The sequence below is a fragment of the Alligator sinensis genome, unplaced genomic scaffold (assembly GCF_000455745.1).
Source record: "Alligator sinensis unplaced genomic scaffold, ASM45574v1 scaffold1301_1, whole genome shotgun sequence".
Taxonomy (NCBI): Eukaryota; Metazoa; Chordata; order Crocodylia; family Alligatoridae; genus Alligator; species Alligator sinensis.
In genome coordinates this window covers 273931-286446 of record NW_005842575.1, presented here as the reverse complement: position 1 = coordinate 286446, position 12516 = coordinate 273931, and the positions used below count along the sequence as shown (strand labels likewise).

The 12516-nt window shown below is 47.5% G+C and overlaps 1 protein-coding gene across 1 annotated transcript in view; it reads left to right on the top strand.

Annotated features, from left to right (window-relative positions):
- Positions 1-12516, top strand: part of STXBP5L (syntaxin binding protein 5 like) — a 253207-nt gene that overhangs the window by 140285 nt on the left and 100406 nt on the right. The gene's annotated exons all lie outside the window — the stretch shown is intronic.

The following is a 12516-nucleotide window of genomic DNA, read 5'->3' as shown; positions in this document are numbered from 1 at the left end:
GTCCCAGCTCTCAGACAGCACACAGTGCCCTGCCAAGCTGCAATGCATCCACGCCATGGGGCAACTGCTGCATGGGTGCCAGGTCAGGGGGGTGTTCCCTGCTGCCCCCCACTGCCCTGCACTGTGTGCGGGGGCTCTGTCACTAGTGCCCAGAGGCCCCAATCACTGCTTCTGCATCTGGTGAGTGCAGGGCTTTTTTATATTAAAAAAAAAAAAAGTGCCAGGAGGCTGAGGCCGGGTGAGGGATGGGGCCAGGCAGGGCAGCTATGGGGGCTTCTCCCGCAGCTCCCCTCCACCTGGGGAGAGGTAGGCACAGTTGCCCAGGTGTGCCTGCCTCTCCCCAGCCAATCCAAATCACCGAATCTTTCTGAATCGCTGCCGAACCTTCCGAAGCGGATTCGGCCAAATCAATTCAGGACAGTGATCTGAATCTCCAAATTGAATCACAGTCCTCCAAATCGGCCAAATCCAAATCAAATACTTCTCTATTCGCACAGGCCTAGTGGGTAGCTAGGATGTTGTTAGGTCCATCCCAACTGGAGCACATCTCTGCTATGCTATAGATCAGGGGCGGGCAATTATTTTTGGGTAGAGGACCGCTTACTAAGTTTTGGCAAGCCATCAAGGGCTGAATGACTGGCAGCCAGGGGCAGATAAGTATTCATTTGCTAAATTTTTTAGGGGCCCTGCGGGCTGGATAGAATGGCCTGACGGGCCTTATTTTGCCCACTCCTGCTATAGATAAACTCTTACAAGTGAAAAAGGATTTGGGCCTTTTTTTGTTTGTAGGCAAGTAATCACAGAGACATGACAAGAGGTGGTCAACAGTAAGAGAGCATAGGTTTGGGGTCAGAAAATTATAAGTATAGTCTTGGTTCTCTCATTATCGATCCTCTATAAGTGGTGCAATCTTTTCAAGACTGTCTTAATATTACCAGACTTAAAATAAGCCTGAATGATCATAAAAGCAGAACATTGTTATGATTTATACACCTGTGTCCTACCCCCTTTATTGGTCTCAAGACTGTGTAACACTGTCAGCTAAATAGATAGACTCACAGAGACCTCAGTTCAGCAAAAATGCAAGCAGCTTCTTAAGTCATATTAAATTAAAGTATTTAGTAGGGCTGTGCGAAGCTTCAGTCCCTGATTCGATTCAGTGGAGATTCAGCCCAATTCGGCTGAATCTCTGAATCAGGAGACCCTTTCATCTCTCCGAATTTAATCGGAACCCTCTGAATCTGAAGATTCGATGCTGATTCAGAGAATCAGCGATTCAGCCACAGAGACGGGTTTAAATGTTTTTTCTACATGCCTCAAAGTACCAGGCAACTTGTGAATGCTGAGATGCTGGGGCAGCTGGAGCACAGGGGGGTCCCTAGCACGCTTGGCAGCGGGCCCAGAAGTGGACCAGAAGCATTTCTGGTCTACTTCTGGGTCCACAGGGAGCACACAGGGGAATCTGGCTCAGCAACTGGTGCCTCCTGGGTCGGGGGGGGGGGGGACACCCAGGGTCCCCCTGCAGCTGATCGCTGAGCTGCGGAGGCGCGGGGGCCCCCCCATGCTCCTGTGGGACGCTTCATCCACCCCACCATCACAGCCTTCACGAGCCATGCCTGTTACCTCAAGGTATGTAGAAAAAAACATTTAAAGCTGTTTCTATGGCCAAACTGCTGATTCTCCAAATCAGCATCGACTCTTCAGATTTGGATTCAACCATATTGAATCGGGGACAGTGATCCGAATCAATTAATTGAATCACTATCCCTGATTCAGGCCAAATCCGAATTGAATACAGCTCATTTCTCTGTTGAACAGGGAGTGCTTAAACTCGCATGTTAAGTTCTTCACTGCATCAGAGGCAGTGTTTGTAACCCTCTTTGGATTTTTCAGGAAGATATGTGTTCATAACAGGCAGTCTGACCTGAACCTCTACTGATCAACTATGCCTCCAGAAATGTTCAGTCTGGGACAGCTAATTTAGTTTATAGCACAATTACACTGGGAGGAAGAACTGTAACTGAGAGCTGGTTCTGTAATGCTTCCATAGATGGAGCAATAGGAAAAAAAAACACATGACAAGCTTCTGTAGGCTTAAACTCTTAGGAACTGAAATCCAAACTACTTTTTAAAATATTACTATATAACAAGATTAGAATACTTATTTTTTTATTTCTAACAAATTATTACTTCAAAAAGCAATGTAAGAACATTTTAATATAGAAGCACTTAAGTTTTACAGGATGAAATAAGTATTTGGTGATAGATATAGTAGTTTTTTACAACATCAAGAGGATATTAGATGCCGTATAATTAAATATAAATACAGATGCAAAATACAAACAGAAAGAAATAGGATCAAAACATCATTTTTAATCTGGTCTAAAAAACTCATCTTTGATTGATTTTTTTTTTTTTTTTTTATATCTATTTCTATTTTTCTATATATAGCACAACAGTTTGAGTTAGACTTTCCCCCTGGACATTTTGTCTCTGATATCATGAAGCTTCTTTGTGCTCATTAAAATCCTTTTCCAAGGCTGATTTGGACTGCAACATAAGAAAACCAGCTGTTATTTATCTAAGAGCTTTAGCTGTCTTTGTTATAAGCATCGCTACCAGGTTTCAGTACAGGTCTTAAAGTTGCCTTTTAATATATATTTTCACAACTGTAATTTGCAGTGACACCTAGGCTAAGACCAGATACTGAAACTGAGAGCCAGGCACCTCTCTCTCCTGTCCCCTCAATGATCTCTCTGCTGATGCCCACTGTGACTGATTGAATGCTGAGTGCACAGGAGCCAGAGCTGGCTGGAAAAGAAGGGATTTAGACAAATAGATATGGGTACAAAGGAAGACTCAGACCAGAAGCTGGTGGTGGAAGGAGGGAAGGGGAAGGACCCAGAAGCTAGGAGTTAGGCACCAAGGTGAGAATTGGACTGGCCAAGCAAAAAACAGAGTGAGTAGAGAGGCAATGGAGTTGGGAAGACAGACAGCGATTAAATGATGGGAAGAATGAGACTGAGATGGGGAGCCAAGAAGTGAAGGCATGCAAGAAGGGAGTGAAAGCCAAGGGGGATGAAGTAGAGGAGAGAGAGACAGATTGGGTAAGGGTCTGCTGGTAGGGATTGGGAAGGTGAAAAAGACCGGAACATGGAAGGAGCCCGGAGTTGGAGCAGAAAATCCCATGGTATGAGACAAAAAGTGCAGGGACTAGAGCGGTGTGAGAAGCCTGAAGAGGAGAGATTGGAACTAGACAGGTATAGAGAATGAAACTAGGATAAAGAGCTGAGAGGGAGAAAAGAACAGACTGGAGGGATAAAGGTAATTGGATAAAGCGTTTGTGTGCATAGAGGACATTCCTCTCCACAGCCAGTGGGACGTGTACTTTGATCCCATTGAATGTTGCATAATACTAAATACTCTAGGAATTATGGATGAGATTACACATTACAATTGGATCATGTTAAGAGCATTTCAAATTTGTATGATTGCTCATTAAGACTCATTAACAAGTCCTAAATGCCCTCCAGGCATCTTGAAGTTATGCCAGTTTGGGCAAGGAGTATCTTTGAGCTGTGCTATCTAGCTCAAGTTAACTTCTGACTGTTTAACTGAGATAAAACGTCCTTCAGTATCCCAGGAGGCATCACTGCCAGGTGAACTAGCTATCTTCCAGTACTCTACAGTGATAGAGTCCTGGGGACAGCTGGGGTAGTAAATGCATTGGGAGGGATGGGAAAAGGGTGAGGGAGAGCAGAGGAGCAACAAAGAAGTGAATTTGGGGAAGGGAAGGCAGGAGTGCAAGGGGGAAAAGGGTGAGGGAGGATGGGTGGTTGGAGATCTGTGATTTCATCTCAGGTGGACAGAGATCTGCCAGCTGCAGCCCCCTCTGTCTGCCAAATCAACCCCTCCATCCTTGGGTTACCCCCCTGCCACCCTGATTCCCCCCTCCCATACTGGTCATATCACCCTCCTGCTTGCCCCAATCCCTACCCCCCCACCCCCATTGGCCCTTGAATTGTCCCCTCTGCCCTTTGATCACCACCCCCCTCCCCACTACCTTGATCCCCACCTCCTGCTGCCCTCACCACCCACTGCTTCCTGAATTGCCCTCCTACCCACTGAATCAGCTGACCTGATTACCCCATCTGCCCTTCATTGGCTCCTCCACCCCCAGATCACCATCCAGCCACCGCTGATTATTCTGAGACTGGCGGTGGCCAAAGCAGTGTGGGGGAGGTTCCTACTCCCTGTCTGCTGCCAGGTTCCCTGTAACACTTGCCACCTCCATGCACCCAGATCCAGCCCCCCCGCCCTGTGGTTGAAGAGCAGGCAGGGACAGGGAGTAAGTGGGACAGGTGGCAAGGAGCTACCAGCCAGCCATATTAAGTTAGTGAAATCTTTTGCTCTTGATCTTTCCCTCTATTTCAGTTCTTTACATGTAATTTAGGAAAAAAGCTACCCCAAGACTGCACAGAAATAGTGGGCAGCAAAAATAATTAGTTAACTTAATAAATATTTGTGAAGCATTCAGATGCTGTAGTGATGAGAACTATAGAGGAACTTGTGCAGAAACTATTAATGCTTCCCTAATGTTTTAGTGTTTGATTGTATTAAGGTTTCAATGGTCACTTAAAGTAGGCGGGGGGTGTGTGTGTGTGTGTGTAAGTACTTAAAGACCCTTCCCATCACCTTAAAATTTCTCCCCACTGTTGCCTTACAAACACTGCCTTTGAAAAGGTATTATTTTAGGTTCAGGTGCAGTTTACATTTTAAGATTGGAGTGATTTGACTGGACAGCCATAGGTGGAAGGAGAAAAAATTATTTGCAGGGGCTGAGCACATGTGCGCGAGCCCCCCCCCCTTCCCCCCACAGGTAAGTCAGTAGGGGAGGGGGCGAGGGAGGGGAAAGGGCTGTGGGGTGAGGGCGGGTAGATCGAGGCCCCAGTTGTGATGGAGGGAGTGGGGCTGGGGCAAGGGCAAGCAGGGCCCCGGCTAAGCCTGGCAGCAGGACAACAAGAGCCCGGGCAGCTCATCCAGGGGCACGGGGGGGCTCCCACTGCTGCGCACACCCTGGCAGAGGCCCACATGCCCCCCCCATCTCTGCATGGGGCAGTGGCAGCCACCACCGCGCACCACTCCCCCTGCTCTGACAGCCATGTGATGCCATATGCATCCCACCATGGGGCAGGCAGGGGGCATGGTGCAACCCAGTGGCAGCAGGCACATGGTGCAGTGCTACTCCCACAGCAGCTACAGCAGGGAACAAAGTGCAGTGCACAGTGGCAGCTGCCCCCACCTTGCACACACAAGGTCAGCACATGCACCCTTGTGGCCCCCACTGGGATGCACACAGTGGCAGAAGCTCCCCCCCCATACCCCTGGACGAGCCGTCTGGGCCCTGACCATCCCACCACCTGGCCAAGCTGGGTCCCACCCACCCCCACCTCTGCCCCACTCCCTTCCTTACCACCGGGGCCCTGATCTGCCCCCCACAGCCCCTTCCCTGAATAGATTGATCCAATTGCTGGGCTGTAATTCTGGCTGCACGCGTGACCCTCCCCACCCCTGCTGCAGATGCCTGGAGCCTGTGGCTAGGCTGCCTTGCAGCCCTTCCTGCTGCCCTGTGTTTGGGGTGGCTGAACCCCATTAGCCCCAGCCTTCCACCACCTACAGCACTGGAGTGACCCAGTCCTCACAGCTTAGGAAGTCTGTTATAGCAAACCCCACTGTGTCTTCTGGGAGCTGTGCAGCTCAGGGAAGCAGAAAGCATTTCTTGCCAGGAGCAAAAACTGATTTGATGCCTCAAGATCAACTTCTTCATCCTACACCCTTTGCACATTCAAAACCTTGTTGTGAATGGATTTTACTATCTGTTTATGATATATCCAGCACAATCAGACTGTGCCTTCTAGGTACTTGTCAATGCATATAATTACACAATATACTACAGGTGAGATTGTTATTTTCCTGGTCATCCAAATGTCCAGATATGGTCCTTAGGGCTGCGTGAAGCTTCAGTCCCTGATTTGATTCAGCGGAGATTCGGCCCGATTTGGTGGTTGAATCTCCAAATCTGAATAGAATCAGGAGACCATTTAATCTCTCCAAATCAATTAAGAAAAATTCGGAAAGATTTGGCAATTCAGACATAGACACAGCTTTAAATGTTTTTCCCTCAAGGTACCACACAGCTCGTCAATGCTGCAATGCTGGGACAGATGGAGCATCCCACAGGAGTGCGGGGGGCCCCCCAGCATGCTCGCCAGCAAACTCACTTCTGGGTCCACTGGGGAGCACACGAGGGACACCCCACCCCCCCCCCGGCTTGGCGATTGGTGCCTCTGGTGGGGCACCTGAGGTCCCCCTGTGGCCAATCAACCAACTGGGGGAGGTGTGGGGGGCTCCCCAGCATGCTCCCTGACAGACCCAGAAGTGAACTGAAAGTTCGGTCCACTTCCGGGTTCACCGCCGAGCACACAGGGGGCCCCCCCCATGCTCCTGTGGGATGCTCCATCTGCCCCAGCATCACAGCATTCATGATCTGTGCCTGGTACCTTGAGGTATGTAGAAAAAACATTTAAAGCTGTGTCTATGGCCGAATCGCTGATTCTCTGAATCAGCATCAAATCTTCAGATTTGGATTCAGCCAAATTGAATTGGGGACAGTGATCTGAATCAACTAATCAAATCACTGTCCCTGATGCGGGTTGAATCTGAATCCAAATCGAATATGGCCCATTTTGCACATGCCTAATGGTCATCTACCTGTGACATTTTACTTTTTTCCTGGTCATTTACAGAGCATTTTTGGCACCTATGTGCCCAGAGGAATTCTGTTCTCGGTTTTATAATTCTGTGCATGTGAACAACTACATGTGCACCCAGATTGGGCAACAAAATGAGAGAGAAAGGGGGAGTTTTTTGACTTTTTAAAACTTTTATTATACAAATATTAAAAACAAGTGGTAAAAGTGGAAAGATATGGAGCTCTCCGAGGGATTGAGCATGCAACACTTGTCAGTGACAGAGAACCATGTGACTGGAGATTAAAACCCCCTCCTCCATGCCTCTCATGGGGTTACACATGTAGAATCAACTATCCATCTTCCACCTTGCAGATTGCCTCTTTAGTGATCCATCATGATACAAATTGGTCCATGTTTTCTGGCAAGATGAAGTGTCTAAATTCAAATGTGACATGCACCCAGACCAAGAAACAGAAGAGCTGAAGGGTGTTGATTTCTGCAGCTTTTCAGAATTGCCAGCTTAGCCTAGCCCAGAAGGAAATTGTCCAGGCAGGTCACGTTCCCCTTGACTACTCAGTAAAGAATAGAGACAATGTACACAACTTCAGAGAAGTTCAAGTCATCAAAGAAGGTGCTGAGGGCAGCAAAGAGCGGCTGCAGCCAGAGGCAGTCCAGAAAGGTATGGAAAAGAGGCTTCACCTTCTCCTCCTTGTAGAAAGAGCAGGCTGCAGACAGTACTTGATCTAAGTGACAGACAAAAGTGCCTGTGGCCAGGACTGCATGCAGCAGCTGCCACTGGAGGTCACCAGTTTCCTTAATGATGGGTAGCTTGTACAGGGTGCGCCAGGCTGGATGGGCTTGCTCTGGTGTTGCTACCTTTAGGCATTTTCTCCAAGTCATGCCAGGCAGGTGGTGAGGACATGGGTATGATGACATATTTTACACAGATTCACAGAAGTTTAGGGCTGGAAGGGACCTCGTGCGATCATCAGGTCCAGCCCCCCTGCGGAGGGCAGGAAAGACTGCTGGAGTTAAATAATACCAGCAAAGCATGTGTCCAGAGTCTGGCCATGTAAACCGTGAAGCAATGTTCCCATTTATCCAGTCTGAAACCTTCTTCTAGGAGTTTCGACTGTCCATATACCTTCTCAGACAGGATCTCAAAGCAGATTCCAACCATTGGTCTTATTGGGCATGGGGAGAGACAGCAGGGTGCCAGGCCTGCCACTTTCATCACTGTCCACAGATGGAGAAAAAGGCAGTGGTAGAGAGCGTCTGTCTAGTGAGCTGTCATAGGGAAGGTTTGTCATGTGTGGAGGTGGTCTTCTAGGGCATCTGCAAGGAGAGCACTTTCACTTCAGCCAAAAGATGTAAAGCAAAATGAGCAGAGTGCAGGCCTAGCCAGTCAGTCAGGGTTTTGGCTGAGAGCCAGATGGATCATGCTGAGTCAGAGGTGGATCAGTTTGGTGGTGTGCAACTGCACCAAAGAGAGAGCTTGCTTCCAACTCTTCCCCCCAAAACCTAAGCAGCTAGGGCACTAACCTGGGAGGCCAGGGGACCTGAGTCCTAAGCCCTCACCCCAAAAATGTTTGAACCTAGGTCTCTCTCATTTTCTAGCATAGTATATTGTAACCAATATACCACAGATCATCCATTCGCCATCCCTTTCTCCTGTGTTGTTTTTGAAGTTAGCCCCCTGGGCAGCAGCAAGAAGGAGGTATGTAGAAGATATGTGGGAACAGGAAAAAGAAAGCAAGCTAGAGGGTGTGTGGAACATTCCATTTTCAGGCACCTAAGTCTATTCTCTGTCTACAAAGTGTGCAGGTATATGCCATGACCACTACTGTGTATCTTAGTCTGTGTGACTAGGTAGTCAGGCATAGTTGTCCATGTGCACAGGGCTGTCTATTCAGAAATCTAATTTCCCTCGACACGTAACTGCAAAAAATGCCCTTTACATGATCAAGAAATAGCCACAGAAGGCACAGGCTGAAGTGATAATTTTCATCTGATTTGGCTGCAGAAAGTGGTCTGTAGCCATGAACAAGTGCACGGTTGCAGACCACTTAAAAAATGGCTGATTGGGTGAAGATCTGAACCCTTATCTGACCCTCCCCGCCCCCAATGTGGGAGGGCTCCAATCCACCCACCCCACCCTCCAGTGCCAGCTGGGGAACCCCTAGAATGAGCTCCCTCTGCTACCTTTCCCCCTCCCATTCTGAAAACAGGTACTGGCAGGGAGGAAGGAAGGGCCATTGCTAGGGGAAACTGGCTATAGGCTCACAGCCACCAGCTAGATTCCCCTCTCACCCTGGAACCAACAGTGAACTTCTGTTTGGTCCAGGGAATCATTGTAACTCAGATGGTAAACCTCTTCCCCAAAGGAGGACTTCCAGGGGCAAGGGGAGGGACTTTTGGTGGCACTGGTCAGAGGTTAGGGGTGGGATTTCTGGTCCCAAGATGGCGACCAGGGAGCAGGGCACCTGTCAAGGGGTGGGGCTACCCATGGGGCTCTTGACAGCTTGCCAAAACTTGGCAAGCAGCCCTCCTCCTGAAATAATTGCCCTGCCCTAGAATGACTTAAAACCATTTTATTCTTTTTGGCCCTTACCGTTTCTGGTCAGAATCAGTCCAGCAGACTAAGGTGGCAGTAAAGGGAAAATCCCAAAAGTGAACAGCTTTTAAGCATTTGCTGAAGTGGCTAAGCCCTTGTTCCTTCCTGATTTGTTTTCCCAGAGAGCTTAAATTAACACAATATATTCATATCATAAACATCCCAATAGCCAAAGCAATATGTAATATTTATAAGATATCTCCAAGAAGCTTCAAGTCTGCCACATTTTATTAGAGAATTGTGAAATGTACTGCATTAATTTATCTGATAATTACATTGGAAAAAATCTTTGGAAGGTTAGGGGATCTTCATGTGTTCAGCACTTCTGAAAACCAGTCCACTTTCATTTAGGAGCTGAACGGTGCCCTCAATTTCAGTCACCTAGGTTTTAAACTTTTGACAGCAATTCCCTGCTAGTTTAAATACACCCTTTCCAAAAAGGTCTAAACATATCAGCAAAAGACATTAATAAAAGCAAGTAAGTCCTGTGTTCAAAATGGAGTCTGAAACAGATACTTATAGAAATCCCCAATATCAGCCTAATTCTTACATATAAGACAAAGGCAGTGCATAGTCACATTGGCCATGTACACAAGATGCTGACTGTACAGTAGATCACTACTACTGTGCAGTAGCATCATGTGGCACGAAGTGTGATGCAGTGCTACTGCACAGTAGTAATGAGGTACTGCACAGTCAGCGTCACCTAAAAGCCATTCAGCGATGCTACTGCTAACTCTGGTTACTGTGCAGTCATTTAGTACTTGTATACACAAGTACTAAATGTCTATACTTGTATACACAAGTACTAAATGACTGCACAGTAACAACTGCACAGTCAGCATTTCATGTAAATGCAGCCATTGATGCCTACATTTTAACATGCTTCCTTAATTGATTACACCCATATTTAATTGAAAGCTGAAAAATTAGAGCCTGTCTTGAATTGTCTTTGACTGTGTAAATGTTACAATCTTGCTAGCAACTCTCTTCTGTGCAGAGTCTGTATACAGTTTTGTGTTGCTAGTTTCTATCAACTGTGAGTCGCAGTAGTGTAGCTTGCGGGAGCAAAGGGGCACCAGCCTTCGGGCAGTGATTCAGAGAGCGTGCCAAAATGACAAACCCCCGTGGAGCCTGTGCCACTGCTGTAGCCCATGCTGAGAGAGCTTATGCTAAGGTAGCAATAGCCCATGCCATTGCCAGAGCTCCTTTCCTTCCCCCCATTATCCATAGTGCAAAAATTAAAAGTTATGCCCCTGGGTTTTCCTGCAACTCTCCCACAGGTATTCTAGCACCAATGCAGCTCCAGCAAGAGCAACAATTATGGTAGACAGGGCACAGTTTTATAGGCACAGTATTGTCTACCCCTGTTTAACACCGGTCTAAATAGTACCATAGTAAAAACGTCAGGGCTAAGTATAGACAGTCAAAAAGCCTGAGGTTGAAGCAATTCAGTCTTCTCAGGATAATCTAAACTGCATAGATTAAACTGATAAGCAAGTGAACAGACATTTACTTTTGAGTCTGGAAATGCAGTCACTTGCCATAGCCCAGGTGAGAAGCAGGTGGGGTGCTAGAGCACATCTCCCTGCTCAACTGGAGCAGACAGCTTGGGTCAAGAGTAGCCCACCCACCCTGCAAGGGAGGGTTTGTGGGGGAGGTGCAAAGCATCCTGGGATGCTGGGGGACTGTGAATTAACTTGAATCTGGAGGGGATCTGGGACAGAAGTTCAATAAACCAATTTAACCTAAATTAGTTAAGTCTGATACTACATCCATCCAGGTTTATCTTGAACCAGTTTTGGCCATTTTGAAAGCGGTTTATGTGCACTGAATTTCTGTTGTGTTACAGATTTGAACTGGTTTCCATTCACTTATGCTCGTGTATATGTAATTTCTGTCTCTGGCCCCGCAGCCAACCCACACTACCATTCCTACTGTTGTTAGCACTAGGAGATTGTACTTGCAATAGAGGGATAGTAGGAAATTATAGAACATGCTGAGTATAGACAACTTCGTAGAGACCAGGGTCTCAGAGCTCTGGGCCCTCCACATCTGTACAGATGCCAGAATAGGTGTTTTTGCAGGAGGTATTGTGGTTGCTTGAAACCCAGTGTCTCTGAAATGCCAATGGAGAGGGGTGACTCTAAATTGCTTGCTACCAGGGTCCATGGCTCACCACCACACACAAATCCTAAAAGAGTATCAGTGTGTATTTAATACAAATGTCAAGAGCATCCTTCATAACAAGTGTTAATTGTTACTTTTGGATAGCCTTATATTTACATCTGAAAATTAACCATCATATCTCAATAAATATATGAGAACCTGAACTGGCTGGTTTTGTTGCCCATGCTCCATTTCTCCTCTTTCTCTGTTACTGTCTTCCCCTTTATACTTCAGTGGGATTTGTTGTCGTCCGTCCCCCCCCCACACGCACCTTTTTTCAACAGCTGAAAACTTACATAATGTTTTTCACTTTCGTTCGATAAAGATATGTGGGTTAGGGTTACCACAATCATCTAATTTCCAAGTTTTGCTTATGTGATTCTACTTACAATGCAAGGTCAGTTCTTATCTGCACAGAGACACTTAGAAAATAAATCTGAATTACTTGCCCATTTGGGCTGCTGATGGACATGGAAAAAAATGGCACTTAACTTTAAGCTTGGTGTGCCCCCACACCAAGCACAGCGCATGCCCAGAGGAAGAACCACATCAATATGACCCAACTCACCTAGCATCTGTATAAATCACACACTTCAGTGGGTCTTTTTGGTGCTTTTATCTAAATAGCTCAGGGATGTTCAACCTTTTTTAATAAGTGTACCCCTTTTTTGTTGTTGTTTTGTTTTTAGGCGGGGGCGACTGAGGCCCCCACAGTAAGGGAGAGAGTAGGATTGGGGCTAGGGCAGGTAGGTGCTGCACCGGCGGGGCAGGGCGTGGGACAGAGCTGCAAGCTGCTCATCTGGGGGCCACGGGGGGGGGCCACTGCTGTGCGCACCCTGGGAGGGCATGGGGGGGTGTCCCTGGATCTGCAGATGGGGTGGGGTGGACTGCCCCAGAAGTGGGGGAGGGAGTGGGGCTGAGGCAGGGGCTGTGCCATCGGGGCACAGCACGGAACTGAGCCGTGGTGGGGAGTGGCTCCCA